Source organism: Bombyx mori, chromosome 11 (assembly GCF_030269925.1).
Source record: "Bombyx mori chromosome 11, ASM3026992v2".
In the NCBI taxonomy this organism is placed as follows: domain Eukaryota; kingdom Metazoa; phylum Arthropoda; class Insecta; order Lepidoptera; family Bombycidae; genus Bombyx; species Bombyx mori.
Genome location: NC_085117.1, coordinates 19824807 through 19841855, shown reverse-complemented (window position 1 = coordinate 19841855; position 17049 = coordinate 19824807). Strand labels below are relative to the sequence as shown.

Here is a 17049-nt window from a genome sequence, read left to right as displayed (position 1 = left end):
CGTCAACCGTGTTTAATCGTCATATCGTCTTACACACGATAAATTAAACAACGTCCCATTATAATTTCATATCCCGCTGCTCACTAGGTCTTTAAAACAAAACTATAGATCTCAAGCAATTTTGAGCTCTTCACACTAGATGTAAGATCGATATTTTCAGTACAAGTGAATATTGTAATAAAAAGAAGCTTAGCATTTTTGTGCTGAAGTTTACGAGCCGATAGCTTACAGAAAAAAGAAAAAATGTTTTTAATATTTTTGTTGTGTGGTCTAATGTTTGAGAGACTGAGCTTGAGTTGTGAATTAACATGTCGTCTTTAGAAAACACTTTATTAAATAATATTTTAAAATCCATACTAAATAATTTCAAAAATATTCATGCTTTTTTGGCACCAAAAATGACTGATCGCTCATGGAATTCCCTTCATCGAGCACGACAAATGCATCTCTTTCAGGCTTCAAACCAGTTGGGTTAAAAATTGAATGTCACTTTAGATTTTCTAACTAAAACATTGGTTGGTATAAAACACCAGTTGAATTTTTTAACGTTCTGATAGCGTAAAAGCTAACTTAAATTTGTATGGAGCTGAAACGTTTGCCTACGTTTGCCGCTAGGGGCGCTGTTACAACTCCATACAAGTTAGAGTGAAGTTTTACGTATCGAGAACGTTAAAACTCGCACTAAGCATACAGAGTTGTGCGAGCCGCGATGCAGAGTTTCCCCTAGAGATTGACGGGTCCACAATTACAGAGGGAAATACAAATAATTTCTTTTAAAATTTAATCTACATCTAATTTCGTTAATATTTAATCCAAACATTTTGACAAATTAATGAAAATTTTATTTAATGTAGTATTTGATGGCCTTTTATTTCGTAAATATGTAGTTGCAAAATATGCAATGCAGTATGATAGATGTGGGTAGATTAAACAAAAAAATCAAGACGGAATGAAAAACAAAAATAAGATAAAGTCGTCCGCTTGCGTCTTAGACTTCACATTGTGATTGTTACTTCGCAAATTGACCGTCACCCGCGCTGGTGTTAAATAAATATTAAAAGTTGAATTGCCTCCAGTATACCGTCGGTATTGGCGCGCCTCGGGCCCACTTCAAAAATATAAAGAACACGTTTAAAAATATACACAAAGGTAATTAGTGTTAATTAAAAACGAAAGCGAAAATTATGGACGCAATTGGTTACTATCCATTGCTAGGAGGTTGCGTATTGTTGTGATACGTATTAATGGATAAACTAATGAAAATCTAATAAGAAGAGCTTCATATAAAAATCACGACTAAACTTTTCAAATTACATGGGATTGGTAGGGACCACCTTTCGTCCTATTACTACCGGAGAGTAGTAATGCGTTTTCGCTTGGAAGAATTAATAATTGATCTAATAATATAGCTGGGATTCCAAAAAAAAAACAACGTCATACAAGAACAAGTTAACTAGCTAAATTATAATCAAAATTTCACTAAAATGCAAAATTAAAAATATTTCACATGTAATCAGGCAATCGTTAATCGAACCAGCAGCAATATGAATAATTCTTATTACTTTTTCTAAATGATCAGATGAGTTAAGAATCGAACAGAGTAGACACGGAAAACAAAACTAACTAATCTAAGCTCTAGTGAGCCCATATCTTTTGCAACTAATCCAAGCTGAAGGGATATATAGCACGCACTTCACCCGACTTTGCTGACTGCGCGTAAGTTGATTTTGTATTTAGGTTACAGGCAGCGCATAGAACGTTATTGAAGTTTAATTTTTTGATCAAACACACTATCGTGTCAGGAATCAACAGAATTATCACCCTGGTTTTCGAGATTTCTCGATAACAGATAAATAAGTACAGGAAAGATCTTCCAAAGAGCGGGTGTTTTTGCTTGGTAGATCGAAAGTCTAAATATTGTTATTCGGAATGTATTTTCTTGGCACACGCACATAAAACAGACAAATAAAAAACGTATTATAAAGTACTAAATTATTAATGTAATGTAAGACGAATGTATTCCGATGTTCGAACCAACCATTCAGTGGTTTTACGTTGACATCGTATGTATTATATTGTAAAATATATCTTGTATAAATAGAATAAGGGCCTATATATTTTTTAAGCTATTGCATAGCTTTTATCGCGACTTTGAGCGCGGCGACCGAATCAAGAAATTCCGTAACGAAAATAAAACCTAACAGCTCGCGTTCAACACATTCACACGTTGTGCTTGTGTAGTGTTTGTGAATAAGCGCGTGGCGTGACGTCGCACTGCATGCGCATCATGAAAAATCTGCCCATCTCTCTCTCACGCCGTCTAGCTTGTGACTGTGAAGGAGACAGTTAATGTTTTAATGTTTTGCTTTTGTTAATGTTTATGAATTAAGTGGTCTTATTTTATTATTGTTTTAATATTAAATTATTATTGTCTGATTATAATTGCATAAGTTGATAAAAAATGATATGCTTTACCGCGTCAGTTCCCGAGTGACACACTTTTTTTTTATATTATTAATATGGCTCACGTTTTGTCAAATCCTTCTTTTTTACTGCTTATATTGGTGGACGAGTTGGCGGCCCACCTGGAGTTAAATGGTTACCGGAGCCCATAGATATCTACAACGTAAATGCCGCCACCCACCTTGAGATACGAGTTCTAAGGTCTCAGTTCAGTCTATGTTTTGATAGATAGTCTCATAGTTATCTTACATGAATATATGAAGTATGTAACATATGTAACTATAGTTACGACTTAATGGGATCATTCGTATCTTCCATACCGGCCAGCTAGTAGAACTACATAGTCTAATTATAGTTTTTCTGAGCGACGTCATTTGAGTAGTTCTATTGGTGACATCATTATCGTACTTCATGGCTAATCCGATACAGCTACTCGCTTATATAAATTAAATTAACAAATAATTTAACGAATTAATGGAAGGCTTGCAAATAAAGATAAAATCTTTACGCGAAGGTGGCCGACACTGTGTGCTCAACAAAATAATCAATGAGACTTTTTAAATAATAATGTTTTAAGACAAGCTGTTTAAAGGCACTGAAATTAATGATAAAATTGTAAAAGGTCTCGGGAGGCGACATGTGCGCGAGGCAGTGGCTGGTGTTGGCGACGTCAAGTGGCTTTAGGCGCAGGTAGTTCCGAGTTCACTCATCTTGTAGTGACGGACAATGCTATATCGATACAGTACAAATATCGATAGTTTGGAATTTGCCTTTTATGATTTAGAAACATTCGAAAATTTATTGACGCTTGCCTCTGTTCGCATACATTTGTTTTAGTTAAAAAAAATTAAGGGAATAAAAGACAGTTTTTTGATTCTTTCATTTCGTCATTATGTATAAATCTTCTAGAAATGCCACATCGTATAGCAGATTGATAATAACAAGATCGGTGAATTAAATTGATTATAATTAAAACGATGTACTGTGATGAGCACTGTTACTTAAATGTTGTAACAATAAAGCTCATAGTTTAGATGTCTCGAAACATGCTTTAAATCAAAATTCGAGATTCTCATAATTAAATCCTGTATATAATTATGTATATTTTATGTTTTCTATTAGTAGGTTTCTATTACGTTTCTTCACTGATGTGTTACAACGCACCGTCATCAAGAACTGCTAAAAACGCAGTGAAAAGATAATTTCTAAAATTTAATTTAATCGAAATATGTGCCAAAAATGTTTTATAAATCAATCCTACACCATTTACCTTGAGGTGAAGGGTAAGGCATATCGGATGATTAATTTGTCATGAGCTCATCTGCCCGTCTTGTCAAAAGATGAGTGTACGGTTTGCACATACCTAAATAATACGTGGACACGCCGTGCGTCGTCAGTCGTCATTGTGGTGTCAGGTTATTTTATTATATTCTTAGAGCAGTGCACTTAGCAACACGCACTCGTTAAGACGTTACCATCTGTGCTTAACCGACATAATAAAAGTGCTCAAACAACATACTTAGTTTACTCTTTGGAACTCTACAAAACTTCCCCTTGGACCCCAACAATGAGAATGTATTATAATAATCCATAGTAGTGCTAAAAACTGCGTATGCCGAAAAGTTTATTAAAAATGTCGATATCGATAAAACCTGAATATTTGACATCATTATAAAAAAGGTCATCCTAAATCAAACATTGGAGATCCTTATCGAAACGAGACGCACTCATTTGTAAGCACTTGAACGTTTGAAGGTTGACGTGTCTGTTTTATTGCGGCCAATATCCTACAGATGGCAGAGGCAGATGAGTTTTTTTCCAAAGATGTTTTAGATTACGAAAACATACGGCCTAGTTTTTCTTAATTGCTAGCATCGTCGTGTCTATCGTATTATTTACTGGCTGCCCATACTCGATCCTGTAGACTGAATGGTAAACAGTCGGCGTCACCCTAAACACGTAATTACGGGCCTTTCCGATCCGTTAACGGTGCTTTTAGGTACCACACGCACCGGTCACTGTTCTTGTCGAACCCGTCGCTTGCGACGAAGGGGTCGACGAGTGAATTAACCCATAGACACAGCCCACTGAGTTGCTCGCCAGATCTTCTCAGTGGGTCGCGTTTCCGATCCGGTGGTAGATTCTGCGAAGCACTGCTCTAGTTAGGGCCAGTGCTAGCAACACACCCGGTTTGAGCCCCGTGAGCTCACCTACGCGTCAAGGAGAAGCTATTATAGCCTCTCAAGGCTATCAGCATATGTAGGAAAAAAACTGGCGGCCCACGATACAATCTAGTTTGTATTGTTATAACTATACCGGCAGAAGCAGGCGGAGGACAGAGATAGATAGAGCACAGTCCACTCGTATACTGGCTCCCGAAATCTCACTCGGCACATAGGCAAAATGTTTGTATACTGGCACCAGCCAGGGTGATTTAAAAAGATGACGTGTGAAAAAAGCAAATTGATCATGAAGAACCAGCACTTCCTGATTCACGCTAGATATCACCCAGCAGAGTATCCAATGTGATGCATCAATTAGACAGGCTATTAGGAAACGTTAGAAATTCACTAATATCCCTTGTCTTCGTTTTCAAGACCTTTTCCTCACAATCAGTAAAAACACCTCATGATAAAATGTGGTAAAGATAAACAGGCACGTTGTGAGTGTAGGTCGTCGAATATATTGTGGGTGGTCTAGTATAACTGTATCCATCTAAAGTTTCTCAGTATTAAATATGTAGTGATTGGAAACAGCTCATCGCTTGAATGTGTTCTGTGTGGCGATTGAGGGTCGTATTACAATACTTGAATACCTGGCGTATTCATAGTTTGGACTTTATTGTTGAGTGGATTTATTTCGATGGTTTTCCAATAATGCCTCACTCGACATGTCTTACGTGTTCCAACACTCACGGTACGTATGCCGGGCATCGTGGTCGTCATTTTTAGCCCTTCATTATCACCCACTACTGGGCATAACTATAGTAATGCACTGTGCTTAGTATGGTTGTAAAATATATACAATTTATTTATTTACTTTTATGCACAAAAGTACAGTGGCACCACTACCAGACAGCCTAGAGTGGGGTAGAGAGTCCTGTGGTAAGTGCATTACTTTTTTTTTTATTCTTTATTAAAGCCATAACCTATTTGGTTAAGTCGACTAGTGCATTACTTTTGAAGTTAAAAATATAATGATAATAACATAGAGAAACACAAACGGGAATATAATATAATTGAAATTTATTGACACGTGTTAATAAAAAAGGGTGCGTGTACTTATGTACACGCGTAAGAAGTTATACTTTATTTTTATTATTATTATTATTTTTAATATTAAATAATTAATAAAAAATATTTAACGTTATTAATTTAATAATATTTAATATGATTTATATTAAATAATAATTTTGTCATTTATATTACTAAAAAATGAATGCTAATAACACTTTTTTTACGAGTGTACATGCGCGAAAGTTCACCTGCGGCTATATTCAGACTCGCCAAGTTACGTCGGTCGTATTGTAATGAGCGATTTAGTGGGCAACTTCATTCTGTTAATTTTGTGTCACGGTGCGCGCGCATCGTAAAATTTCTCTCTCATAAATTTTTCATAAAGCGCCTAAAAAGTATAACTTCAAAAATTGTAAAAAATACGTAAAATACTTGTAAGTGTTCTTACAAGATGGTCGTTCTTGTATACTGTTACATAAGACATGTCCGATGTAGTTAATTCCTGGTATGTTGTCAGCAAATGTATCACGTTCTAATAGATTAAAATAAAAACAATGTATTACAATTTTTTTATTTATTGCTTACATGGGTGGACGAACTCACAGCCCAACTGGTGTTAAGTGGTTACTGGAGCTCATAGACATCTATAACGTAAATGCGCCACCCACCTTGAGATATAAGTTCTAAGGTCTCAAGTATAGTTACAACGGCCGCTCCGTCCTTTAAACCGAAACGTATTACTGCTTCACGGCAGAAATATGCAGGGTGGTTGTACGTTTGTTTTAGATCGTGAAATTTCATCATCAGAAAACGACAAATTTTAATTCGAACATGAATATTCAAGGCGGTACCCCCGCTCACATTAAATTTTTTACTGAATTATTATATTATATTAGTACTTAATTTCAGAATATGTAATCCCTCAGCTCCTATTCTAAGTTCTGAATGTTGCGAATCTTAACGGGCCAAAATTTTCTCCGTTTCTGCCGTGAAGTATTTCCGATGCCATTAAGACTTCAATTTTGTGTCTCAATGGAGGCAACGGGATCCAGATTGTGTGTCGTAGGCCCAAAACAATTTCACTTTCCATAGCAACATCGCTTTGTATAATCTTTAATTCTAAACCACAAATCTTTACAACTTATTTTATATTAAATTATTATTGATTTCACGATATTGAATATGAAAGCAAATACTTCGTAACAAAATGACAAAGGTTGAGATAAAGCAGGATCAAATGAAGCGATAGCGCAGTATAATCTTGTATTGTGACTTAATTATGATCGTTTCGGTACCGTCTGCGTCAGGTTTCCTACTCGACCAGTGACTTAGTGTGAGTCAATGTCGTTGAATGATTTACACTTTCGTTTTTCTCTAAAAATATTTAGATCCAAAATTTAGACTATGAATACGACATGCGCACGTGTTTTCATTCACATCTAATTACATGAGGAAGTAAGTACATATTACGATGATTAAACACTATACAACTGTAGTTGTGTACTTGAACGTATCTCTGTACATAGTAAATACTCTGTAGAATTTATTAAGACCACACACACATGCACTAAGATGATTTTGTAGATTACATTTTATCAGCTGACGGTGGTACGGTAAACAACTGTGTTTATTCCTATATGCGCACAAAACACTTACAAATCATAATGAAAACGCTTTTTTTTTTATTGCTTACATGTGTGGGCGAGCTCACAGCCCACCTGATGTTAAGTGGTTACTGGAGCCCATAGACATCTACAACGTAAATGCGCCAAACACCTCGAGATATAGTTCTAAGGTCTCAGTATAGTCACAACGGCTGCCCCACCCTTAAAACCGAAACGCATTACTGCTTCACGGCAGAAATAGGTGGGGCGGTGGTACCTAGCCGTGCGGACTCACAAGAGGTCCTACCACCAGTAAAACGCTTGGGAAATCGGTGTCGAATTACTAATTATGTATAGTTTGATAAGATTTATTTAAAAATATAGAATTTTGATTCATGAAATCTCACTGTTAACAGTCGACTATCACTATTAAGATATCAGTTATCTTTCCTCTCTTTCTTCTCTTCTTCAAGTCCGTTAAACAGTTACGTGGGATTTTCAGATTTTCTTTAGGTACAGATGTGATGCTTTAGCTTTATACCGATGGTTTGAGGGTGACAAAATTCACGTTCTATTCGTCAAGTATACGTCTGTTGGCTCGAACCTTTCTTCTACATGACTGTGGTGAGCAAAAGTATACAATAACTGGATATCTTATTATATTAGGTACACGATAATTCTCAATTGTCTATATCTTTAAATTGAACAAACAAAACTAGTAACAGTAAGTAAGAGTGGAATGTTGCCAATTATCATGGCCATGTCTAAGTAGCTTTGAAAGTCAGCTCGAATTGAATGTATAAACTGCTAAGCAAGCAACATTGTAGCGAAAAACCAACAGTGGGCCACACACGGCGTTAATGCGCTGAGATAATGTAAGAGCTGATCGTAAATTTGCTTGCGAGTTCGTGGACATTGGGATTGGCTGTACTGTACCGAGAGTAGGGTGACTCAAAGTTTTTTTTTAATTTTTGAAATTCAATGCTGATGTCAGAGATCTTGTTAGTACGAGTGTGTTCTTGACGAGTAGATGAGTCCTGCCGCGTGGGTGTCAGCTAAGTGTGCCTCGTGTGCTCCAACGGTCGTCCCACGCTTGAGTTAAATAGGATATATAATATTATAGATGAACATGTTCACAGTGCAACAAGTGGCGTGACGATACAGATATTCGAGCCTCGACCGATGACTGACGCTTATTCTGTCGCTTAACAATTATTATACGTATTACTTTAAATTATTATTTTAGGCTAATTGTTGTTTTTGACTTGTGAATTCAGCACATTCCAATAAAATTGTATTTTTAATTTAAAATTAAAGATTTAAAATTTTTAATAATATACGTCTAGAAGTTGTTTTAATTTTATTGCTTTTATAGGCATACGACCGTACGGTCCATCTGATAGTAAACGCCGCTTATAGACACAGGGGCACAGCCAAGTTGATATATACAGCAAATTAATAGAAGTAAATGGAATCTGAATTAATTCCGGTCTGGTAAGGTCACCGCCCAATTTCACTGTTAAGCAATCTCCAGATTGAACGAATACCACGGCAGGATGCCGTCACCCATGCTGAAATGTAAGGTGGAATGCTTAATTTATTACTGGTGGCAGGACCTCTTGAGTCTGCGCGGGTAGGTAGCAGTAATGTGTTTCGGTTTGAAGGGTGGGGCCGCCATTGTAAGTATATTTGAGATCTTAGAACTTATATCTCAAGGTGGGTGGCGCATTTACGTTGTAGATGTCTATGGGCTTCAGTAACCACTTAACACCAGGTGGGCTGCGAGCTCGTCCACCCATCTAAGCAATAAAAAAATAAAAATAAAAATCGTTTGTTCCAAATTTTACTGGTCACACTACTCGAGTGCGTAATATAAGGTGCGCGCGCGCAGACGTCGATGACAGGAGAATGCGCGCGACGACCGATTTACAGCGCCGAAGCGAAACGCAGCCCTGCTTCCGTTTCCTGTTCAGTGTAGTTAGTTGCGTTTTGTTTACGCTGCTGCATTGATGCACAGCTTTAATTGCGTTATTCGGTTAATTATAATGATTATGTGTATTGCTTCTCGGTTCGAATTTCAAAATGAACTATACGAATTTAAATATTCTGTACTTAAGTTTTTTTTTTTTGTAAAACAGTAAGTAACCCTTCCACTGGATCGTGAGTGTTAGGTTAAGAAAAGAAAACGAATTTTTAGAGGCTCTTTGAAGTGACCTGGATTGTACTAACTATTCCGAATAGTGTGGTTTCCGCAATCATGTTTTGCCGTCTGACTATGGCGATGTCCGAATTCCGTAGCAATGACGGAGTGGTAGTGGAATGACTTCCGCGACGAAGGAACAACATCAAATTAAGCCCACATAAATTATAATTTGCGTAATTACTGGTGGTAGGTTTGTTTAGCGATGAGTAGCTGTTTGGTTGTGCCTTTCGCATTATTGGCGTCCATGAGCAATAACCATTCACCATCAGGACGTGGTCCGTATGTTTTTATGTGCCTGCTTCATGTACTTACGCAAATTATAGAGTCCCATATGAGCGTGATATTCCCATACGACCCGAGTTGTATTATATTAATCTTATGTCCCTCTCCCACGGGGTTTCAATAAAAACAAGAAATTGTTTTAAGAAGGTACTCACTCACCGACTTTGCTTAATTTTATGAAGATTTTATCGTCTGCTAAACCTGCAACAAAACAAAAATTAAATTTAACTGTCAGTGTAGAGTTATCGCCGTATCTGATGCTTTGTAAGTATCGCTATTTTCCGCTGGTGGTTTATGCTCTACTGCCTACGTACTTAGGGATATGCATATTTTTTTTATTGCCCTTGTAGGCAGACGAACATACGGCCTACCTGATGGTGAGTGGTTACCGTCGCCCATGGACAATTCAGCAATGCCAGGGGCAGAGCCAAGCCGCTGCCTACCATATGGAAATAAGGTAGGAAATAGGTGAAGATTCAATAGTTGAATGATGGGTAAATAATTACCGTCGCTCGGCCTAGCTAGAGTGATCTTCTGATCACGGAATGGAAAACAAACAATCGATTGATCCTCTAGCCTTTTTATATCACACAAGTTATGAACTTTGAGTGGGAACATCTTGAAGCCTATACACGACAAATTGGAGATCTTCAAATTATTTTCATGGGCGTGTTTTTTGTTACTAAAGATCGTGCCAACATGAATTCTTTTATCATATTATTTATATTTATATTCTTCATGAATTATTTTGGATTATTCCCTTTGATTTGTTTTTTTTTATTGCTTAGATGGATGGACGAGCTCACAGCCTATCTGGTGTTAACTGGTTACTGGAGCCCATAGACATCTACAACGTAAATGCACCCACCACCCACCTTGAGATATAAGTTCTAAGGTCTCAGTATAGTTACAACGGCTACCTCACCCTTCAAACCGAAACGCATCCCTGCTTCACGGCACGGTTTGGCAGCCCCAAGATCTGAGGTCATGGAGTGGCCAGTGGGTGTCGTTACTTGGTCGCACCGACAAGCATACGATCAGCTGTGAGCTGTGCAATCATCTACATTCCCCGCTGCGACCAGTCCGTCGATATTCCCAAGCTGACGACCCAATACCCTTTGACAGCATATCTTAATAACTAACTATAAGATAGCACAGGAAATAAACGTTCAGATATCACACTTTCAACGGACAACTTAAGCTAGTTACGATGTCATTACGGTATTAGCTCGGTCGCTAGTTCGAAGCAGCCAGCGTTAAATTGGCGTGCCGCTTAGACTCTGACATACGGTCCCTAAGTTTGCCGGACCCATGAACTCAAGATTTGACGAGACACAGATTTGATGTTACGTTTTCGAAATTTAAATTAGCTGTCCCTGATGCGACGCTAGTACGTGAAAGTGTATCGATCGAATTCTTATTTTATAGTTCATTTTTAGTATAAGATTTTATTTATATGTGTTTACGTTTGTAATTGTTATATAGTACATAAAACGGCTTGAAATACGAATAATAAAAAGTTCGAATATTAAAAAAAAACTTCGAAAGAATTATGATTTTAAAAATGTTTCTTTTTATCCTTTTGTAGACAGACGAGCATATGGCTCGCCTGATGATTTGATGATGAATGGTCACCGTCGTTCATCAACATCAGGAGCGCCAGAGACACAGCCAAACCTCTGTCTACAATATGTCACGGCAACATTTTAACAAAATAAAATAAATAAAATTAACGTCTGTTCTTTTAATTGCTTCTCTCACTCTTCATTAACGCATATTCATCATTCACGTATCATGACACAATAATAACTAATCTTCTATATAAATAAAAATGAGTTGCTGTCCGTTAATCTCGCCAAAACTCGAGAACGGCTGGACCGAGTTGGGTAATTTGTGGAAGTTCAGAGAAGGTTTAAAAGGTAGATAAATATGAAAATGCTCTGAATTAAATTAAAATAACAATTTTGTTTTTCCTTTGATGTGTCCCCCGTCGATCGTCGTGACGGATTCCTTTTGTTCGTTTTAAGTTTATTTTATAAATAAGTTTAGGTATTTTATTTATCGATTGAGGCACTACGAAGTCTGCCGGGTCAGCTAGTATATAATATATACTCTTATCGTTCCCGTTGATCTTTTCCAGACCAGATAACGGCTAGACAATGGCTGGCTATTCAGAACAATAACACACGTTTACAGACAAAGCCATGTCGTGCAATGAATACTGTCAGACGCAAATTTATACATCGGTTAGGAAACTTGATAGACAAACACATGAACTAATCTTAATAAGTCCGATAATTCAAATCAATATAAATTCTCCATAAAACCAACCAACAATAATAACTTTGTAGTTATTTGATTGTGATATTTCGTGATCGCCATCATTAGGTAAGTACAAGTTATCGATAATACGTATGGCCCTCACTAATTCAGAATTTTTTATTAAATTATTGATCGTATTCCTGTCATTATAGTGTTGTTTTTGTTGTGCTTTTAAATACTATACGTACAATAGAGAAATTGATGGTAAATTAATTAATGAATATACGTAGAGATAGAATATAATATCTAATAGATATAATATCGTAGAATATACGAGAGATTTTAAGACGTACGTCGAACTCATTATTACAAAAACAAAAAGCTTACCTAATACCACGACTAAAGCTACCGTTGCTCATATATGTATAGAAAGCTCGGGACATACCTAAAATGATCCTTTTTTCAGTAATAAAATTAAAAGGGAAGTAAAATAGATATGGTACCATGACATCGATATATTTCATCATTTAGCACAGAATGTTCGAACTCATTAATGTGAGGGAATACAAAGTACGTCTAATAAAAGCATGAATTGTTCGTCCGCGCTAATGTCTAATACAATTGTATGGAGTGCTGTTCATGTAGCGGCGCGCGTGTTGCCGGGAACGCTCTAGAGATGGGACGCTACTTGTGTCGATATCGATAAATTATTTAAAGTGGCTCAATACATTTTTGACGTAAATCGATGAACACCGACTGCATGCACGAAAAAGTGTCACGTTCCGCCTGGGCTTGAGCATGCAAGGGAGGGCGCAGAACAAGGGTAGAGAGGCACGATCGGCCCAAGCGTTGGCTTGTGATACATTTATCTCTCTTCTCGCGTGACGTCAGAGCTAGTGTTCGAATAGTTCTGCTAGTGGCGTTAACACGTAAAACTATTGTCCGTAAACTGACTTTACAGACAATCAATAATTTTTTTGACTGACAATTTTTGCGATTGCTTACGAGTCATCAGATTAATACATGGATGAATAAAACATTTTGTTCGATGTAGGAGGCTACTGCGAGAGAGGCTCTCGCACTTCAAGCGACAATCTTCTTAACTTTGAAATTAAGGATTCTTAAAAAAAGGTTATGCTTTTAATTAGTATCGACTTTTTTAATCCACTAAAATATAGCTTAGAACGCAATAATACATAATTATAATCAGTCGTAAGTATTACTCGCGAAAATTACTGTTTGCATTTGGTTTACGACTTGATAATGAATAAAGCGACGAATAGTGATTATACATATTGATATTCATCACTTTGCCTTTGCTCTAAAAACCGTTGTACGAATCTTAGTTGATTTAAAGCTGTTACGATGTTCGAAGTTTGCAAACTACACTTCTAGATCGCGATTCCCGTTCATCGACAAAAACAATCGTCCTATTTCCATCTCTATCCCCTTCGCCTGTCATTAAGGGTGATCCATCAAAACGTCGTGGATTTAGGGTGTAGCGCGCGTGCGCAGTGGACGCGGCCGAGGGTGCTCTAACAAACAAAATTAGATATTCGTACGGTGTCCCCGCAAAGTGGTGACTGCACCCTGATTGATTGCGTCCTCGGTGCCTCCAAGCCTTAGCAGAGTATATATCGATAAAAGAACATATCGCTGGCAATTTAAATTGTTTTTTTTTAATTAGCAAAGACACAGGGCTAACTTTGTAAATCTATATTTTTTGTTTAATAATGACCCACGTCCCTACGGATTCTTCAGATCGTATAACTCTTGCATTAAACGCCTTCAGCTCTAATACTAGGAGCAGACTTAGGGACCCCGGTAATCGTACTCGTAAAATAAACTAAACACCAGTCCCCTGAGCTTCTCGTCGGATCTTCTCCGCGGGTCGCGATTTCGATCCGGTAGTAGATTCATGCGCGAAGCAGCTACTCTTGAGTTATTAGGTCTCCTTTGGAGGTGCTCCTCTTGAGTTGTTAGGTCTCCTTTAGAAGCGCTCGGGTAACTGTTAGCAAATCCCACCCCTCCTGGCTGAGCCCGTGCTCGCCCACCTGTCCTGGTGAAACTGGAAAGGCATCCGGGCCACCAGTAATGTTTCCTTCATAATAAAAATAAAAATAATAATGACAATCCTATAAAAAATTAGAAAATTGACGAAGATCGTCGGCGCCTACGTATAGAAATGCAGTTGAAGACTCATTTGGAATAACTTTCTTAGTCGTTGATCTTGGCTAGTTCGGGGCGCTTTAGTTCAGCCATTTTAAGCATATTTTACTTGCAAAATAAGCGTGGTATTTACTTGATCGGGCAGTTAATTCATTTGTCGTCGATTAGGGTATGAAAGTTGTATTATACTTGTCTTTTCCATTTTCCCTTTTCCTATCGTCTTGTTAAGTCTAGAAAAGTCACAATGTCTAGTCTTAGTCTTAGTCTATGTCTTATAGTCATAGTATGTCTTGTCAAAGAGGTTGCACGCCATGATATTGCTGAAATGTTTTCTGTTGGCCACCATGGCTAGAGAGCGCATGTTGTTTGTCTATGGGCCCTACTTCCCACGTAACTGGTCTAAGATGTATTCTTCATTCGTAGCCGTAAAATAAAATTAACAAAAAACTAAAACAAACCTGTAAAATGTTATACATGACGAATATTTAATATTCAACTATCTTCATGTCGACTACTCAGGAATAGAAAGATACACTAAATATCTATGTACTCCCAAAACTATATCGCCGTAAACTTGTCTAATGAAGGCTTTGACGCTTACCCCAAAGAACAGACCCCAGCCAATTTTATCCTATGATTTCCAAATTGAACTTTAAAATCAACAGATAAGGTTGATATTACTAAATATTTCCTCTATCGAAAGTGCCCTACCCTTTGATTAGTCCATTGAACCTTAATTCCGAAGCATTGAGGTTTATTTTTGTTCGTTGCTTTATATTGTCGATCGGTTTCAAGTCCGGGACATCAATACCGTGTAATTAAGAAAATGTGTCCCTATAATTTACTTCGGCATTAAATTATTATGAACCCATTATACCGTGGTTATGTTATTTGGAGGCTATTATTCGGTTTACATTAGTTTGAGTTTCATAGCGGTATCAGTGCATTGTATATACATATATATTTACATACATACATACATACATATATACCGGCGGTAGGACCTCTTGTGAGTACGCACGGGTAGGTGTCATCACCCTGCCTATTTCTGCCGTGACGCAGTAATGCGTTTCGGTTTGAAGGGTGGGGCAGCCGTTGTAACTATACTGAGACCTTAGAACTCACATCTCAAGGTGGGTGGCGCAGTTACGTTGTAGATGTCTATGGGCTCCGGTAACCACTTAACATCTGGTGGGCCGTGAGCTCGTCCACCCATCTAAAAAATAAAAAAGCATACATACTCACATACATATATGTTTCTTTACAATATTTAAGGTTCTATTTTTACGCTCAGTATGAAAATTATCTTGTTTTCTGACCTTGTTTGGCGTAGACAGTCTATCCAATAATAATTATTATCGACAACGAGTAAACATCTTCATTCTATTTACAAAACAGAACGAACATAAATAAAACATTGTATTCACGAATTGAGCAACGTAATAAAACAATGAATCGATATTGGAAGAAGCCCGGCGAATACAACAAGCAAGGAACGGAAGGAGGCTGTTAATAGGAATTTCTCAGTACGTTTCGATAAGTATGTCCTTTTTTTCCATCGATCCTCTCATTCCGGCCACGTTGGACTTACTCTGGCGATGGTCCAGCCGAGCCATCGCTCAGCATCCTAGATATTGAACCAGGGCTGCCTGGTATATACTTTGGTATTTTTTACTAGCTTTTGCCCGCGACATCGTCCGCGTGGAATAGTTACCATCTATACTAATATATAAATCTACAGTAATTTTTACGGATGTTCCGTTATAACTATTGAATCATGTATCCGATTGACTTGAAACTTGGTATCCATGTAGAAAATACATGCACTTAATGGATAGGCTAATATTTATATGAGCGTTGGACTCCCTACACCAGTTGTGTGGGTGTTAATGATGAGAATCTTTGTGGAGGTGAGAAATAATAATGTTAATTTTAAATGCCCAGCAAAGCGAACGGGTACAGCTAGTACTATTATATAACGCATGCTGTGGAAGCTCTTAAAAGGGAAAAAAACCCGATTTTGATACATTATTTATTGGTGGATCCGCTTGCATTGGTCTTAGCGTGATTTTGTATAGCCTGTAGCCTACCTCAATAAATGAGCTATCTGATACTGAAAGAATTTTGACGTGACAACGTCTTATAATTCGATGGAGCCAGCTGCATGCACGAAAAAACATGACGCATGCGGCGTAACCTCGCTCTGAGGCGTACATGTTTTCGTCAAGTATGAAGTTCAGTGAAAAGTGAATGTGGTGTCATTTGTTTATAGCAACGATAATTGCGATAATTGAAAAATGAAACCATTCCATCAGTATTTTCTTATGACGTTGTCACGTTCAACTATCGTCAGTAAACCGACTTTACAGACAACCGATTTTTTTTCAAATCGGACCATTAGTTCCTGAAATTAGCGCGTTCAAACAAACAAACTCTTCCGCTTTACAATATTAGTATATATGATATGTGTCATCGGAGGTCATAGAGATCACTGCAAGAAACGACGAAGAGAAAATCTTCCACCGAACGATTGGTTCGTGGTTTTTGTGCGATAAACCATCTCTTACTATCGTTGTTCCGAACTTGTTACAAGGTTATATTGATGTTCTCGTTTTGATGATATGCCGTATTGCAAACTGTTTATTTATGCCAGAAATGTTCATGTTTTTCGTTTGAATTATAGGATAGCCTTTCAAGCGATTAGGACCTCAAACACGACACGTTTTAAAAGTTTTAAAATTTACGAAATCTTCTGTCTCGAAAAATTTTAATTTAACTTGAAGCTGTCTGTCACTTAAGTTATAATTTACTAGCGGCCCGCCCCGGCTTC

General features: G+C 37.4%; 1 protein-coding gene across 1 annotated transcript in view; it reads right to left on the bottom strand.

Annotated features, from left to right (window-relative positions):
* LOC101740097 (frizzled-2) overlaps positions 1-9963 on the bottom strand; it is a 172862-nt gene extending 162899 nt beyond the window's left edge. Inside the window, exon 1 of the mRNA XM_038013768.2 lies at positions 9948-9963. The gene's annotated coding sequence lies outside the window, so the exon portion shown is untranslated. The remainder of the gene's footprint in view (positions 1-9947) is intronic.
* Positions 9964-17049: the final 7086 nt, after the last annotated feature.